Genomic DNA, 18,995 nt, shown 5'->3' with positions numbered 1-18,995 from the left:
CAAAAGGACGGGCTGTACCTGAACTGGAAAGGGACCAATATCCTGGTGGGTAAGTTTGCTAGAGCTGTTGGGGAGGGTTTGAATTATTTTGGCATGGGGATGGGAATCAGAATGAGTCCAGAAATGAGGGTAGAAGGACAAAAGCTTGATGCTATGTGCTCTGAGTTGATGAGGAAGGACAGGCAGGGGACAAAACATAAAGGTAGTCAGTTAGAGGAGTTGAAATGTGTCTTTTTTTTTAAATTTATTTTTTATTAAAGTTTGAACAAACATTTCCATAAGAGGTATCTCAGATGTTACACACACACACACACACACACACACACACACACACACACACACACACACACACACACACACACACACACACACACACATATATAATATTGATATTTGCCACGATTTTCCATTTTTATCTGAGGTATACACATAGAGAGAAGAAAGACAACAAGAAAAAGAAGAAAACTGTATACAAGTTGGGAGTTATATTTTTTACAGTCATTAATTTGTAAGAATAAGGACAGGTCTATGAAGTATAAAATAGTTAAACCATTTTCCCAGTATGAATCAAATGGGTCCAACTTATAATTAACAGATGCCGTTATCTTCTCCATTTTATAAATGCCCATTATAATTTCCTTCCATGCATTTAAAGTTGGGCTCTCCTGTGATTACCAGGAGGTAAGAGTCTTTTTACCAGCCACCAGCAGTATATGTATCTCTTTTCAACCATTCTTGAGGTGTATACCCAAAATATATGGTCTTACTTTCTAAGAGTATTCCACAATTTAAAAATGTCTTGTAGGGCACTGTGTATCACACTCCAATAATCTTCGATAACATGGCAGTCCCAAAAAATATGGTTTGCATTTTGATTTCCACAATTTCTCCAGCAAACAGGGAGGAATTTCTGAGAGGGTGCAATAAAGTATCTTATCAGGTTTTTCCACCCAAATTCTGTAAGCTGGTACACTTCCATTGGTACCTCCACATTATTGTCCATCCCTCCTTCCTTTTCCAATTTTGTTTTAATGTACGAAGTTGAATGTGCTTTGAGATTTGATGGACCATTATATGTACTTGAAATTATTTTACTACCATTATCTGAATTACATGCTTTTCTAAACAGTTCTATCAAACATGTACTTGCCTTGATTACATTTTTAACTCTTCTATTAGCATAATGTCACACCTGCAAATATTGATAAAGTACAACCTCACAACTCCCATGGAATTAGTACCTATTTATAAATTTTTTTTAAAAAAGAAAAATATTTTAAAGTTAGAATAAAGCATTTAACTAAACCTTTAAGATGTAACCTAAGAATGATAAAACTCCTAAGCTAACTCCTCTTAGAGGTCAGAAGAGAAGAAGAGAAAAGAAACTGGGCCTACTGTAGCGTTGAAGCAGGCTGCTGAGGTACTTTATGGATCTGCCAGTGAGGACCCAGGAGAGGGACCTTCCTCCAGAGCCTTCGTGTCAAGTCATAAAGATGATGCCGGAGGAAAATTTGAAACTGCAACGCACATGCACAAGAAGTTGGGCCTGCAAACTGCAATAGAAAAGAAGGCTGAGAAAAGAAAATTCAAAGTCTCTTAAAGGGACATTCTTGTGGGTCAACCTCAGAGCATGAAGGAGACACAAACCCAGTGGAAGAAGCTTTAGAAGAATCTGAAAGTGAAGAAGAGGAACAGACCAGAGGGGAAAAAAAAACTTTTAGGAAAGAAATAAGTACGGTTGAATCTAAAATTTATGAACTTCAAATTTGAAGTTTGGAGAATAATTTTAAATTGCTGTCGGAAGAATCGAAGCAAGTTAAAACAGATTTGTCAGTTAAAGTGGATAATGCATTGAAGGTGATGAATAACGTTACACAAAGGATGGATAAGTTGGAAAATAAGGTTCAAGGTGTTCGAGAGCTCATGCAGCGAATTGAAGATAGATCTAATGTATCCAAAGATTCGATGACTAGTTTAATCTCGATGAATGGAAAATTGTTGGAGAAGAAATAACGTTAAAATAGTGGGATTATTTGAAGGTAAAGGAGGAGAAGATGTGCTTTGCTTTTTTCAAGAATGGATACCGAAGATATTTGGAGAGGAACATTTTGAAGACAAGATTTTAATTGAAAGAGACCAAAGCCACGTCCGAACCAGAGAACTTGATCTAACCTGGTTAGATTTTTGAATTACCAGGATAGAGAGAGGCTTCTGGCTTTGGCGATGAAAAGGGCCAGGGAATATGGAGATTTAAACTATGAAGGGGATAAATTTTTCTTTTATTCAGATTTGAGTCAAACTTTGTGAAAGAGAAGAATTTAATCCAGTTAAGAAAGTTTTGTATGATAAAGATTACAGATTTGTGTTGTGTAATCCTGCTACTTTGAAATTTTTGTACCAGGTCAACAGAATGTTTTTTCACAAATTTTGTTCAAGCTGAAGAATATGCTTCTTTCATTATATTACAAAGAACTATTATTCCTTTTGCTATCCAGTCCTTAAATCCAGTATCCAATTTATTCGGCGTGAAATCCAAGTCATACACACACCATTTAAGAATTGCGATATCTCTCTCTAGTTTATATAGTTTTATAGTAGTTTTTCATATTTTAAGTTATTAATACTATTTATGTAGGTTGTTATCAGCCAAAATTGCCTGTATATGGATGGAAGGTATCTTCTCCTCAATATTTTTCCATTGAGCATCATATGATGGGTCCAGCATATCACAGCTCTCAACTGTGCTGCAAAATGATAATCTTTAAGAAAAGGTAGGCCCCATCTGCCCTTTTCCTTGGCTAAATGCAATGTTTTGAGATGAGCTCTAGGCCTTTTACTTTGCCATCGATATCTTGATAACACTTTATCCCATTCACTGAATTGATTTTGGGTAATTTGGGCAATTCATTTTAATGGATTCAATCCTTTAACTGAAATTAAAAAAGGGAATTAAGTTCCATCTTATAATATCTTCCTTTATATATAGGTAAATAATTGCATTTCAATAATTTTGCCAAATCTTTTGGCATAATGATGCCCAAATATTGAACACTCTTTTTGTCATGCTCAGAGATATCTACTTTCAATTTTTCTTGGTGGACTATAGTATATGAGAGTAATTGGGTTTTATCTATGTTAATCTTGTATCCTGATAACTGCATCAGTTTGGTTGCCTTAAATATATCAAAATGTCACCTGCATAACAGGCCAATTTATGCTGTCACTTTAATAGTAATTCCCCTGATATCCTCATTCTGCCTGATGCATTGAGCTAATGGTTCCAAATATAATGCAGAGGAGTCATGACTATGAACAACCCTGTCTTGTATCCCTTTCTAGTATAAAACTATTTGATAAATATCCATTGAGCTTAATTCTAGCAGGATTGTCATACATTGACTGTATAGTTTTAATAATTGTATTCATGTAAACCAAATCAATGTAAAACTCTGCCAAGAAAATTCCAATTAATTGAATCGAATGTCTTTTCAGTGTCCATGCAATAGTTATTGCTTTGATTTATTTTTTTATGTGATCCATAATGTGGTGTCCTTTGTATATTGTTGTGTTTGGCATTGTTGTATAAAACCTGTCTGATCATTACGTGTCAATATAGGTAAAAACTCTTCTAATTATTTGGCCATAATGGAAGTAAATTATTTATAATCTACATTAAGAACAGACATTGGTCTAAATGACCCACATTCCATTTTATCCTTGCCTTCTTTCGGTATAGCTGTGATTATCATCTCCATCCAACTGGGTGGCATTTGTGCCTTTTTTAAAGCGCAGTTCAATGTGGGGAGTAAAACAAGAATTAACTAATTTTTAAATTCTTTATACCATTTTGCCGTATATCCATCTGATCCTGGCGACTTGCTTAATTTAAGCTTACTAGTTGCAATTTTTAGTTCAACTTCAGTTATGTCAGCAGTAAATGTTCTATTTTTATTCTTCACTTCAAATGGGTAACTCTAAAGAAGGTGTCAATCTAGATTATGCTTCCCTCTGGAATTTTGGAGTATAGGGTTTTATTAAACATTTCAAAAGCTTCTTGAATTTCACTTAGCTTATTTTTTTAATCACTTATGTTCTTGGATCCCAGACTCTATGAATTGTATTTTCTACTCTTTTTTCTCAGTTTCCATGTCAATAATTTCCTGAATTCTTGTATAGCCAAACTATTATTTTATTCTTTTTTTTTAGTTTCCTCTAATGTATCCTGTGCCAAACTCAATTTGTATTTTTTTTTCAGTTCCTTCATCTTATTTTGTAATTCCTCTAATGTTTTATTCCTTTTTTTTCTTATATGAAAATATTGCTTTAATATTCCCTCTTAAGGCACCTTCAGAGTATTCCATAAAACAGGAGGTTACACTTCTCCATTATCGTTGAATTCTAAGTAAAGATCAATTTCTTCTTTAATTTTTTTCCTTAAAATCCTTGAGTAGATTTGAATTTAGTTTCCAAATAGTGTTCTTTGGTTGTCAATCAAAATCAACAGATAAATATATAGATGCCTGGTCACATATCTATTATCCCAATTCCACAAGTGTTTATTTTGTCTTTATCTTTTCTAAATGTTATGAAATAGTCTGTTCTTGTATATAAAGAATGGGGAGGGGGGCACAAAGTAATTTATCTTCTTCAGATTTATGTTTTAGATGTTGGAAGGAGGTAGGTTCTTTTTTACATTCTACTTGGTTATGTGATATAGTAAAGTATTTTTGGATGCAACTTAAAGAATTATTAGAACATATTGTTAAGGTTAAAATTCTATTGGATCCATTATTATTTTTGTTAAATAATATTAAAAAATTGAGTTTGGAATTGAGGTTGACTAGATTTCAAATAGCAATTTTGAGGTTAGCATTAGCTGCCACAAGAAAATGTATAGCGATTATATGGAAAAAATGAGATTGACTTGAGTTTACATAGATGGCATATGGAATTGAGATCTTGAATTCCGTTGGAAAAAGTAACGTATAATTTATGTGATCATTTTTTTTAAATCGGAAAGTTTGGAGCCCTTATTTGGATGATGTGGGTTTAAAATTATGAATTCTCTGGCCATGCTGTGGTGGTGTTGTTCTAATCCATGATACTTAATTATGTTATTGTTGTTTATATCTTCTTTTCCTTCTTTTTCTTTCTTTTTGGGTTAGGTATGGGTGGGAGGATATGGGATAGGTATGGGGGGATGGGTTAAAGGGAGATATGGGGTTAGGGTGGGTAGGGAGGGATTTATATATACCATGTATTTTTATTATTGTTTGTAAGGTTTGTCTTTTTTGATTATATATATCATGGTTTTCAAATTTTAAATAAAATATTTTTAAAAATTAAAAGAAATGAATTTTACCTTATCGTTAATCTTGTGTATTTATTTGTCAATATATCAATGAACTTAGCAGAATATAGCTTAATCGATCTATTCCCTGAACAGATACAAACCAAAAGTGAGTGAAAAAAAACAAGTGTGATTCCAAGGCAGGGTCTCTAATCAATGACCCTGAATTGGACTAGAGAAAGGATTTAGCTGTGGGGGATAACCTCTCTTACCTGTGAGTTGAGGGCCCCCATTGCAGTACCCGTTAAAGTAAATGTAAAAATCTCAGTCCATTACACAGAAAAGACTTCTCTGTGTATTCCTCCCATGTATATATTTTCATTTATATGGGGAAAAAGGAATGAATGAATGAATAAAAAATAAAATAATTTAGTAATATAAAGATTCCCATTGTAATATTGTCTTGGGTAAACTTATACCTCTCACTTTGTTCATTTTAGATTGGTCACAGTGTTTGAGCTACCAAAAGAAAATAGACACAAACACTGAGAGCAGTTCAGTTTATACAAATGTTTATTACAAATTCAAAAGCTGATTTCAAACTACAATATGCAAGCCCTTCCCAACTATACTTATCAACGCCTGGACTGGTCCCAACTGCCGAAGTGAGGCAACGACCGCACACTTGTAGTAGGTTGTCAGGGCGCTGGAAGCAGCTTCTCCACCTCCCCCGACCGGGACGATGGCTGGACTCTAGAAGTTCTTCTTCTTGCTGAGAGATGTTGCCACCTCTCGGAGAGTTTCAAACTTCAGCAGCGGGACCATGGCTTATATTACCCAAAAACTGCTTACCCAAGCACCTATTCCCAGCACAACAAGAAAGATAAGCGAGCAAGCTAGCATGCTAGGCTTCTATCGAATAACATAATTTTCAGCTTATCACTTTGAATACAATGGTTTATTTTGCATCACGGCTAGGCCTCTGACAGTCTGTGACCAAAACAAGCAGGAAGATTAAATGTTCTTGGTACACAGATGTCCTTTCGTCAGATAACAGCATCTCTGGCCCCTCGGTGGAATTTAGCTTATGTCTGCTGATTCTAAAAAACAAGCAGGTTCTCAGCCTTGCAGAAGCAAAGGCTGCTAAAGTAAAAGACACTGTTTAAATCTTCCATTACATATATGTACTTCTTGAATTAAGTATAGCACTGTCTATTTTTGCTTCTGATTAACTTATCAACACTTTTGAAATTAGTCAGCTCTTATGTCTATTCTGGAGGGGGTGAGGTCTGTCTTCTGAAATCTCATAGTCTCTTCCTGATATTCTTCTCTTACGCACCTCCCCCCCCCCACCCCATCCCCTGCTTTCTCCATTCTGTCACTATTTCCCAAATAGAGCGGGATAGCTGCATAGCTGCTCAGACAGATTTTCCCTCGGTTTAACCACACTGACGGACAACCCTCTGTTCTTCATGTCTGCAGTGGCTTCTTCCACTGACTGAATCAGCTGCGTCCCATCTTCATAAAACATTCACAGTTTAGCAGGGTACGGAGTCTGGAAGCTAATCCTCCTTTGCTTTAATACTTGCTTCACTTTAGAATATTCCTTACATTTCTGCAGGACCTCTGGGGGGTAATCTTGATCAAAATATATTAATTTCCCATTCAAAAATGCATTCTTCTTTTCCCAGACCCTGCCAAGAATCTCTCCTTTGGTTTTGTACTGAAGGAATCTGATTACTATTGACCGTGGTTTATCTTCCCTGTCTTCAGAAGGTCTTGGGATGAGCGCAAGATGTGCTCTCTCAATCTCGAGTTCCTTATTCGGGGGAATCTCCAGCATGTCCAGCAGTAACTTTTCTACAAACTCCACCCTAGACAGCCCCTCTGCACCTTCAGGAACATTATATATCCTAACATTCTTCTGTCATGACCTTCGTTCTTGATTGAGTAGTTTATTGTCTTGTTGATTTAATACAGTTGTCATCTTACTTAGTATCAGTTCTACATTTTGAACTCGACCTTCCACCTTTTCAGTTCGTAGAGGGTTTTGGGGAAGAGAGGGTTTAGTACTTTTTTTTAAAGAAGCAATATATTGGTCAACAAACATCAAGGGCTGAAGGGCCTGTACTGTTTTGTATTTTTCTATGTTCTACTTTACAGGATGTGTGAGCAGCAGAAATTATTTAATCCTTTTATCAAAGGAATATCCTGAAAACTTTAGTCAAGACAATGAGTGATTACGAACAGGCAAATTTCATCATCATTCCCATTATCCAGATCCAGTAAACAGAGTTGTCCATGATCTCCAGCTCTCTTTATCCTCATTATAGAGCCATTAGTGGAATCTAGCTGACGAGATCCAGTCATAAAGGATTCAAGGTCAATCAGGAAGAACCTAAGATTACTTGTTGACGATGTAAAAAGTGTATTTCCTACTTCAAAAGGGTACCCTGAAACGGGGTTTCAAGATGGGAGACAGATTTGGGTATAGTGATGGAGGAGAATTCTGCGAAGACTCAAGCGAATTCGTGGTTCGCAGTACTCACTGAGTGCAGGTGGGAGCGGGTGAGTTCAGTGCCTGAAGAGTGACTGAAATGTTCGGGCATGCACCAACCAGTGCTCCTTGATATCCACCAGGAATGAGTTGGCCCACAGAAAATCTGCACCCAGTAATGGTTGTTTCTTGGGCGCCACCGTCAACTTCCAAGTGAATTGTCTGTCCCCGAAGCATAGGGGAATGGTGCGGGTGCTGAATGTTCAGATTTTGGAGCAGTTTGCTGCTCAAAGCTCCCGGCCCACTTTGCTGTAGCAGGCCTCAAAGCTGGTGGAGGAAAGATGCTGTATTGTGCTCCAGTGTTCACCAAGAAACATCAGTCTTGAATGTGTAGCAAGCTATGCAGTTGACCCGTCGTCACAGCCATTAATGACGGTGGGCTTGGGGATTTCCCTGGAATGAGCAGGGGGAGCGGCATCAAAAGGCCTCAGAACCCCACCATTGGTGATAGAAACAGTACTACACTCATGGTCGGTTGGTCGGATGGTGGTCTTCCTGGCCAGGCGCTGATAATACGATGCTGTCACCTGCTCAAGCAAAGCACAGGTGTCCCTCTTCGCTGCCCATAGCAGGTCTGCTTGGGCAGCCACCTTCCTGGGGTCATTGGTCCTCCTCCATGATGAGCAGCCAGATGTCCTCGGGCAGCCTCTCCAGGAAGATCTTCTGGAACAGTGGGCAGGAGATGTGACCATCGTTGAAAGCGATGTTGCTCATGAGGGTGGAAGGGGCACTGTCCCCCAAGCCATCAATATGCAATAGTCGGGCAGCGTGCTCACGTTTGGAGAGCCCGAAAGTGTGGGTTAACAGCTCTTTGATGGTCACCTACCTTCCTTATTCCAGGGGTTGCTGGAGGAAGTCGATGATGAAGGCTGCAGTGTCCTGATCAAGTGCATGTTGTCGGCAGAGATCCCTTGAATGGCAAACTGTGCCTCGGCCTGCTGGAACCACACCCGTGGTTGTGACATCCAGAAGCAGGGCAGCTTCAATGCTATGGTATTGATTGCAGGTTGCTCTTCCATCTTTGGGTCCAAAGTGCCATTTGGACCAGTCTGGGTCACCACTGTAGCGAGGTCGCTATGGCTACAGATAAGTTATAGCTCTTGGTTATAGCCCTAAGGCTGTAGCTCAAATCCACAGAAGAAAGACACACACACCAGTAGAGTGTATTCGACCCTGAGTTTATTCAGTGGTAGCTCTCCCTTTTATAGTCAGCTCGGTCGCGTCACTACCAGAGAGTGGCTTGAGCTGGTCGACTGCCAATTGGTTACCTCAGATGCCCAGGCCCTGATTGGGCCGCCTGCGATCCACCGGTGGTGATTGGCCAGTTTCACCACTCTTCCGGCAACCTATGGAAATGGGCTTTTCAGCCCATACGATGTTTTGCCGGTCGCCATGTTCAAAGGCCATTTCCTGTGTCAGCCTGAGGCGTGGGCCGCAGGCCACTACAAGGCCTTCATCTGAGATTGCAGAATTTGCATGTTCCTGTCAGGATTAAAGGCAAAGTTAACAGGCATAGGGAACCTTGGTTTTCAAGGGATATTGGTGATATGGATAAGAAGAGAGAGGTGTACAGCAGGTATAGGCAACAAGGAGCTAATTAGGTATTAGAAGAGTATAGAAAATGTAAGAAAATAAATAAGAAGGAAATCATGAAGGCAAAAAGAAGACATGAGGTTGCTTTGGCAGATAATGTGAAGTTAAACCCAAAGGGTTTCTGGAAGTATGTAAACAGTAAGAGGATAGTAAGAGACAAAATTGGTCCCCTGGAAGATCAGAGTGGTCATCCATGTGTGGAGCATCACGAGATGGGGGAGATTGTTTTTTTTCGCATCAATATTAACTCAGGGAACTGGCACAGTGCATAAGAAAGGAAGGGAAACAAGCAGTAATGTCATGGTGCATATAGAGATTAAAGAGGAGGAGGTGCTTGCTGCTTTACAGCGAATAAAGGTAAATAAATCCCCTGGCCTGATATGATATTCCCTTGGACCTTGAGGAAGACTAGTGTACCAATTGCAGGGGCCCTGACACAAATATTTAAAATATCCTTAACCACGGGTGAGATGCCGGAGGATTGGAGGGTAGCTCATGTTGTTCCATTGTTTAAAAAAGGCTCCAAAAGTAAACCAGAAAATTACAGGCTGGTGAGCCTAACGTCAGTAGGAAAGCATTCTGAGAGATCAGATTTACAAATATTTGGACAGCCAAGGACTGATTAAGGATAGTCATCATGGATCTGTGCATAGTAGGTCATGTTTAACAAATCTTATAGAGTTTTTTGAGGAAGTCACCATGTGGGTATTGTCTACATGGACTTTAATAAGGCGTTTGGCATGGTCCCACATAGGAGGTTGGATTAGAAGGTTCAGACATTAGGTATCCATGTAGAAGTTGTAAAATAGATTCAAAATTAGCCAAATGGGAGAAGACAGAGAGTGGTAGTGGATGATTGTTTCTCAGGCTGGAGGCCTGTGATTAGTGGTGTGCCTCAGGGATTCGTGGTGAGACGACTGTTGTTTGATGTCTATATCAATGAGCTGGATGATAATGTGGTAAATTAGATCAGCAAGTTTGCTGATGACGCTAAGATTAGAGGCATTGTGGTCAGCAAGGAAAGCTTTCAAAGCTTGCAGAAAGATTTGAACCAGCTAGGAAAATGGCAGATGGAATTTAATGCAGATGAGTGTGAAGACAAACCAAAGTAGGGCACCAAGGAGTGAGGAGGAACAAAGGGATAATTCCTTGGAAGTGGAGTCACAGGTGGACAGGGTTGTAAAGAAAGCTTTTGGCATCTTGGCCATCATAAATCAAAGTATTGGGTATAGGAGTTGGGATGTTGGATAAGACATTGGTGAGGCCAATTCCCACCGCTCCTCTTGAAGCACGGGAAGCACCTCAGCCCTAAAAGGTCCCTATAGTCAGGGTGGGAAACAGTTGGGCGGGCCCAGGGCCTAAGAAGAAGGAAATACTCAGCAGGCAAGGCAGAGATTTCTATAAGAAGGGATTGCAGCGGGTGGAATCTGTTCTCTGCTTGTGTCAGAACCCGCAGCACATCAGCCCCTATCGGTAGCTCCCCGCCAACGCTGCCTTGCCGCCGTGCAGTGTTAAAAATAGCACCAGGAGTGTGCTGCTCTTTGGGAGAGGGATGGTTGGCGGTGAGATGGTGGGTGACGGGGTGGGGGGGGGGGAGGTGCGGCACTGTTGGAGGGATGTTGTAGGGAGTGCTGCACGGTGGCCCCGGGGTCGAGCTCCGGCTGGTGATTGTTCCAGGGCCGGGTGTACTGTGCCGGTGGCGGGATGGCGCCGTGGGGTCACACGGTGTGGACAGAGAGATGGTGCTGGGGTGGGGTGCTTCGCGGTCGGTGGTGTTGGGGGTGCGCTGTGTGATAGAGGGATGGTGCCGATGGGGAGTGATGGCGCTGTGTTGCCGCTCTCTCGATGTTGGCAGGTCCCTGGTTCCTTACAAGGGACGTGTGTGCGACCCAAGCGCTGCGCTTTGGAGGGACTGATATTTATACTTAACTTGCTGACCCCTTTGTTGCCTCGAGGTTTGCAGGATCTTCCTGTGCACCCTGTCAGTATCGCTGCATTACGGCAGTGGCTGCAGTTCCAAAGTCATTCCTTATTGCTGCATTGTTTTGGACGGACAGATGTTGGGAAATCAGCCAAGGTCTTTTTGCTTTGGACATGTCCCAGGGCTTGTGATCACGCCTGCTTCTCCAATCAAGATCCTCCAGGAACATAGCTTTTAATCAAGCCCCTCTCTCGCCACGATTAGCGTAGCGGTTAGCGCAACGCTGTTACAGCAGCTGCACCCCTGGTTCGTCTCCAGTGCTGTCTATAAGGAGTTTACATGTTCTACTGTGTCTGTGTGGGTTTCCTCCTGGTGCTCCGGTTTCCCCCGCCCCCCCCCCCCCACCCTTCAAAACATACAGAGTTCTCGATCAATTGGGTGTATTTGGGTGGCGCGGGCTCATGGGCAGAAAGGACCTGTTACCGTGGTTTATGTCTAAATTAAAATAAGAAAATAAATTACAATTAAATAATTTTTTAAAATATAAAATAATTACATTAAATTAAAATTGCCCTTCTCATCTCCAGCTAGGACAAGCCGACCTCTCCAATCCAGGTATCAGTCATACACCTTCCAATGCATTAACACCCTTTAGGATGTTGATCACTTTTTTAAGACGACCAGCACTTGCATACTAGCCCGTGTGTTGTCTTGCAAGGTCTTAAATAATTGCACTATACCTTCCTTACTTCTTATTTCAATTCCAGCACATGAAAGTACAAGATAGTTAGCATCCCAAATTACATTCACATTGGACAGGGCATCTTCTCTGTAGTTCATGAAGGCTTGAGAGGATGTGGAGCAGCTTAGAAAGGAAGGAGAGAATAAAGGAAATGTGCTAACAAAAGGAAGCCCATCAACCTCTAACTGGGGAGTATCTTCAAGCCGAGAAGATTGAGGTTTTTGCTCCCCATATGGCAAGTGGCCAGAAGTACTCTATATGTCCGAAGAACCAGCAGAAAAATGCAAGGAATGTTTTCACGTGGAGGGTTGTGAACTTCTGGATCTTACTGCTTTCTGTTAGATTTGACAGCAACCATAAAACAGCACTTTTGAAGAGCAGTTTCAAGGGAGCATGGCAAGATGGCGTGGAGGACAGATCCTAATCCTCCCCAGCCAGTTTTTTTAAGTACCCGTGTTTAAACTTTAATTTAGGTATAGAAATGCTTTAATTCTGTTCTTAAGTATATCAGTTGTCTATAATGGCGACTAATATTAAAAATCCTAAGGTTCAACTACAGAAAAAACTACTTTTTAAAAGTGCTGAAGAACTGAGGCCTACCTGTCCAGCTGGAACCACGGAGCTGCCGTCGGGAGCCTCCAAGCCACAGAGAACTCCAGCCAGGTTGAATATTACGCTGGCGCTGGTCTCCTCCCGCAAGATGGCGCCGGCTTGTTGAAGAAATCGAACGACGACCCGCGCGTTTGCGAAGTCGGGTGCATAGCTGATCCGATGGAACAAAGAACCCTTGGGCCTGCGCTGCCTTCGGGGTAGTCGTGGACGCGCAGGAAGGTGCTGGAAACCACCCCTGTGCAGCCCCTTGCTCAGTCAGGCATGTGCGGTGCTTCCAAGGTCCGGGATCTGTTAGAATGCATGTGGGCTGCGATGGGTACTGAGCGGCGGCACCAATGTGGTTGGGGTGCCATCGTCGGGTGTCCAGACCCGCAGCTGCCCAGGGAAGGTCTTGACAACAAGGGAGCAAGAAGAGGACTTGCCTTATACAGCTAGTTCACAGGAACAACTGGAGGAGGAGCTTGAAGAAGGTGGGTCTCAAGATGTGGCACTGGAATACGGACTGAACTCTATTTTTAATGTGTTGGAAGGGATTGCTTGTTATATGGATACTATGTCTCATCAAATGACTCAAATGCAATCTACAATGTCTGAAGATTTATCTAGGCTTAAGAGAGATGTTAATAAATGTCTTAATTCAGTAGATGTGGTACAGGAGAATTTTAAAAAGTTTGAGACAGCTTTTTCTGAATGTAAAGAGCAAGTTCAATGAAATAAAGAAAAAATAGAAAAAGTGGAAGATTCGTTTGTGGATTGGGGAATTCAGAAAAGAGAATTATTTAAAAAAATTGATTCATTGGAAAATCAAAGCCGGAGAAATAATGTAAAAATTGTGAGCCTTCCGGAAGATATGGAAGGTGTGGATCCGATAAAAATTTTTTAAGGATTGGATCCCTGAGATGTTAGGTAAAGAGTTATTTCCGGGTGGTTTGGTACTGGAAATGGCACATAGAGCATTGAGGAGGAAACCATTACTGGGTCATCCATCACGAGCAGTGTTAATTCAGTGCTTGAATTATCAGGATAGAGAAATAATTTTACGGTTGGCGGTACAGAAGGCAAGACAAAGTCAAACTCCACTGATAAGTCAGAATAAAAGAGTTTTTTCTGCATTGATTTGAGTTAAGAAATTATCAGACGTTGACGTGAGTTTAATTCGGCTAAGGATGTGCTGTTGTGGAAAGGATATAAATTTGCCTTTCGATACCCTGCAATGTTGAAAGTTTTTTATGGCAATTATCAGTCTCAATTTTTTGAGAATTATCACGATGCATTGGTTTTCGCTAATTCGTTACCGGATCTACATGGTCAGGGAAGAATTTCATCATCGTCACCTAAAAGAAGGGCCAATGGACATGGAAATCGACAGAATGGAAAGTACAGGAAGAATGGGAAAGATGGGAAGAAGGAGGCTTTGACACACAGTCCTAGTGATGTTGAAGATTCGAATCAATCTTTGGGACTGGAGTTCCCAGGGCTGAATATATTAATAATGTTGAATTACATTATTATATATATTGTATATCTGGCTGGGGGGAGGTGGATGGCTCTGATATCTTTGATAGTCATCTGCCACTGGTGGGGTGATCCACACCCAGATTTTTAGGGAATTACTACCTTTGGGTGGTTTTTTCTCTTTTTGTCGTGGAATTAATTGTATTCCTTTTCATATTAACTTTTTTATAATATCAGGGGAGGGAGAGTAGATTTTATTTATTAACAGGAGAGCATGCTTATATTGATAGTTTATTAAAATGTCTAGTTTGAAATTTGCAACTTTTAACATTCAGGGATTAAATAATCCAATTAAGTGAAAGAGAGTTTTATCTTATATTAAGAAAATGATATTGTTTTTTTACAAGAAACACATTTGACTGAAAAAGAACATTTGAAATTGAAAAGAGATTGAGTTGGTAGTGTTTTTTTTTCTTCATTTAACTCTGAGGCAAAAGGTGTAGCAATTTTAGTTCAGAAGAATTTATCTTTTGAGTTACAGACTGTAGATGGGAATGCTAGGAGAGTTTTAAAAGTGGACTATAAAATTTTTAATGAACTCTGGGCTTTACTCAATATCTAGGGACCTAATGTAGATGAATGTTTTATTTCAGATGCTTTTTTTGTTATTAAGTCAAGCTAATGAAAATATTTTAGTTGGGGGAGATTTTAATTGTGTTTTGGATCCATTAATGAATAAATCCCCAAAATGTATCAAAAAAAATCAAAGATGGCGATACAAATTGGGGCTTTAATGAAAGACTTAAATTTGGTAGATATTTGGAGAAGGATGAATCCTACAGAGAAAGATTTTTCTTTTTATTCTTCTAGGCATGATTTCTTTTCTAGAATAGATTTTTTTTAAAATATCGACATATTTACAGGGAAAGGTATTGCAGGCAGATTATAAAAGTAGAGTAATATCTGATCATTCTTTATTTTTTTTTCTTATGAAAGTTTGGAGGTGTTACGTCCATCTTATAGATGGAGGTTTAATACAATGTTGTTGAAAAAACCTGAGTTTGTTGCTTTTGTTAAGAAACAGATTGATTTTTTCTTAACAGAAAATGTTAACTCTGTTCAAAGTAGATTTGTAGTATGGGATGTGTTAAAGGCTTATTTAAGAGGACAAATAATTAGTTATGCTACTAAAGATAAGAAAGGGTATATGGATGAAAGTATTAAATTAGAAAAGCAGATTGATGAATTGGAGAAGGAATTTCAGAAGGGAGTAACAGAAAATCAGAAGATAGCTTTGACTAGATTGCAGTTGCGACATAATACGTTACAGACTTATCGATTTGAATGTTTACTTAATTGAACCAAACAACGGTATTATGAGTGGGGTGAGAAGGTGCCTAAAGTACTTGAGTGGCAATTAAAGAAGGAGCAGACTTCAAGGGTTATTAATGCTGTTAAAAATAATTCAACAGTTACCTATAAACCTCAGGAAATCAATGAACAGTTTTATTCATTTTATAAAAAATTATATACTTCTGAGGGGAAACAGGATAATGGATCTATTGATTCTTTTTTATCTACATTAAAGCATTAGATGAAGAGGTTATTATAGATTTGGAAGTTCTGTTCACAGATCTAGAAATTAAGACTGCTATGATGGACATGCCTAATGGTAAGTCTCCAGGAGATGACGGGTTTTCGGTGGAATTTTATAAAGTTTTTATGAAGATTTACCTTCGGTGTTTGGGGAGTTATTACAACAAGTGACTGAACATTATGAGTTACCAGAATCTTGTTCTAGTACTTTAATTACTGTAATTCCAAAGAAAGATAGAGGTCCATTAAAGGTGTCTTTGTATAGACCTATTTCTTTATCGAATGTGACTATAAAATAATAGCTAAATTGTTAGCAAATCGGCTTGCTAACTATTTACCTAAATTAATACATGTAGATCAAACAGGTTTTATTAAAAATAGACATGCTTCGGATAATATTCTTCGACTAATTAGTTTGACCAATGCATACTGACGGCAGACCACGAAATGCAGAAAAAGCTTTTGATAGGGTCGAATGGAATTATTAATTTAAGGTCTTGGAGAAGTTGAAATTTGGCCCTTTTTTAATTGGCTGGGTTAAAGCATTAAATACAAACCCGACTGCTAGGGTGGTGACAAATGGACAGATTTCGTCCTCATTTAAAATAACATGTTCTACTCGACAGGGTTGTCCCTTGACACCAGCCCTATTTATGTTAGTCATTGAACCATTAGCTCAATTAATATGGCAAAATTAGCAGATACAAGGGATGAGAGTTTTGGATGAAGAGTATAAGATAAATTTATTTGCAGATGATGTTTTGATATACTTGACAAATCCGGAACAATCTTTGCCACATTTAGGGGAATGTTTATTACAGTATGGATCATTATCTGGATTTAAGGTTAATTGGGATAAAAGTGAAATTTTACCGGTAGGTGAAGGAGATTATTCAGTTTATAAAAATGTTATTAATTTGAAATGGACAGATAAAATTAAATATTTAGGAATAATTGTGAATACTGAGTATCAATCTTTATGTAAATTAAATTATGTTCCATTGTTGAAAAAGATAAAAGCAGACTTAATTAAGTGTACCTTCCGTTAACTTTAAATGGCCGTGTTAATTGTATTAAAATGAATATTTTTCCACATATTCAATATTTGTTTCAATCAATACCATGTTTTCTTACAAGGAACGTTTTCCAGGATTTAAATAAAGCTTCTAGGGAATTTTAATGGAAAGGTAAATTACCAAAGGTAACATTAAATAAACTTACTTGGAAGTACGCATTAGGTGGATTGCAATTACCTCATTTTCAGAATTATTATGAGGCAGCCCAACTTAAATTTATTAGTGGTTTGATGGATTTGGATCAATCTCCAAGTTGAGCTAAAGTTGAGATGGCATGTATTTCTGAAACTGCAGTACAATTTATATTTCGGTAGAATATAGATTTATTACGGGAGTATAATGTGCCGATATTAAAATATCTATTGATGTTATGGAAAAAAAAGAATAAGACTATGGGATCAAAAGGTAAATTAACTATTTTAATGCCATTATATAATAATCAGCTTAATCCTTTTTCATTGTTTAATAGTCATTTAAAGAATTGGGATTTTAAGGGTATAAAAATATTACAGGATTGTTTTGTAGAAGGTCAATTTCTTTCTTTTACTTAATTGAAAGAGTGTTTTGATATCGCTGAAGCTTCTTTATTTGTTTATTATCAACTTCGGTCACTCGTTAAAAAAAAATGTATGGTAGAGAGATGGTTTTACCTGTATTGTCAGAGTTTGAGTCTTTGATTTCTTCTATGCCTAAAAAGGGTTATATTTCTGTTATGTATCAAGTATGACAAGATAATATGGACAAGTCGGAATGGGAGAAATCTAAGTTTAAATAGGAAAATTATTTAACTTTTGTTTTTCCTGAAGATTACTGGATGGATATGTGTCATGATCGTGTTATTAGATCGACAAATGCACAATACGGAATAGTTAATTATAATTTTTTGCATCAGTTATAGTTAACTCCTGAGAAATTAAAAAAATATGGCTTTACTAATTCGGATTCCTGTTTTAGATGTGGTACATGTGATGGAACTTTTTTACATGCTGTTTGGTCTTGTATGTATGTACAACCATTTTGGGAAGAAATTAAGTCAATCTTGGAAAAATTGTATAAGATTAAGTTACCATTAGATCCATCTGTTTTTTTTAATGGGTTATGTGATTCCTTTAAAGGGATTGGGGTTGGATAAATTTCAAATCGTATTTGTATATTTAGCATTGTCTGTAGCTCGAAAATGTATAGCAAGTACATGGAAGGATAAGACAGTGATTAGTATACTGCGATGGCATAATGAAATGAAAGCTTGTATTGTTATGGATAAAATTACTTATGTTTTGCATGATAATTATTCTTTTTTTGTTAATAAGTGGTAACTGTATTTGGAATATATGCATTTAGAGGTACTTTGATTTATTTTATTCTTTTTTTAGTTTTTTTCCCATATGTATTTCTTTGGCTCTCATTAAGAGAGCTGGCTGAAGGGGTCGGGTGGGGGGGGGGGGGGTTCCTTTTTTTCTCTTTATTTTCATATATATAACATTTTTTTGTTGTGAAGTGTATTTTGTATGTTTACCAATAATTTTTCAATAAATAAAGTTTGGGAAAAAAAAGAGCAGTTTCAAGTTCATTGCTGTAATAATGTTTATTGTCATACACGTGAGTATAATGCACGAATGCACCTACATTCTTATTTGCTGCAGATACTTTATAAAAATTCCAACTCTATTAGTGTAAATTAAATTACTGCATGGACAGAGATAATAAATATTCACAGTTATGGTGTGCAAGAAAAAAAGTGGTGCTTCAATTGTACAGACAGGTCTTTTGAGATCCCAGAGTAGTTTGTAATTTGAGTAGTTAGGGAAAGTTCCAGGGCCCAATAGTTGGAAAAAGATTGTTCTTGAACTGGTCTTCAGTCACTTTCTTACCAAAGATAACAGTGAAAAGAGGTTATGACCAGGGTGATGGGGATCCTTTATAATGTTCGTGGCTTTTTGAGATCTGGCTAAGTTTGCTGTCTTCTGTAGCCTTTGTGTTCCTGGGGACTCGATTGACCGAACCAGGTGGTGATGCAGCTCATCAATATACTTTCTGCGCTACATCTGTAGAAGTTTGATAGAATATTAGACAACATGCCAAATCTCCTTGGAAAGGAGAGGCACATTATATCTGATACAGCAAGAAGGGTTCTTCCATGAGTGGCCCAGCAG

This window comes from Narcine bancroftii, chromosome 2 (assembly GCF_036971445.1).
Source record: "Narcine bancroftii isolate sNarBan1 chromosome 2, sNarBan1.hap1, whole genome shotgun sequence".
NCBI lineage: Eukaryota > Metazoa > Chordata > Chondrichthyes > Torpediniformes > Narcinidae > Narcine > Narcine bancroftii.
Note: the sequence above shows the minus strand (reverse complement) of the source record.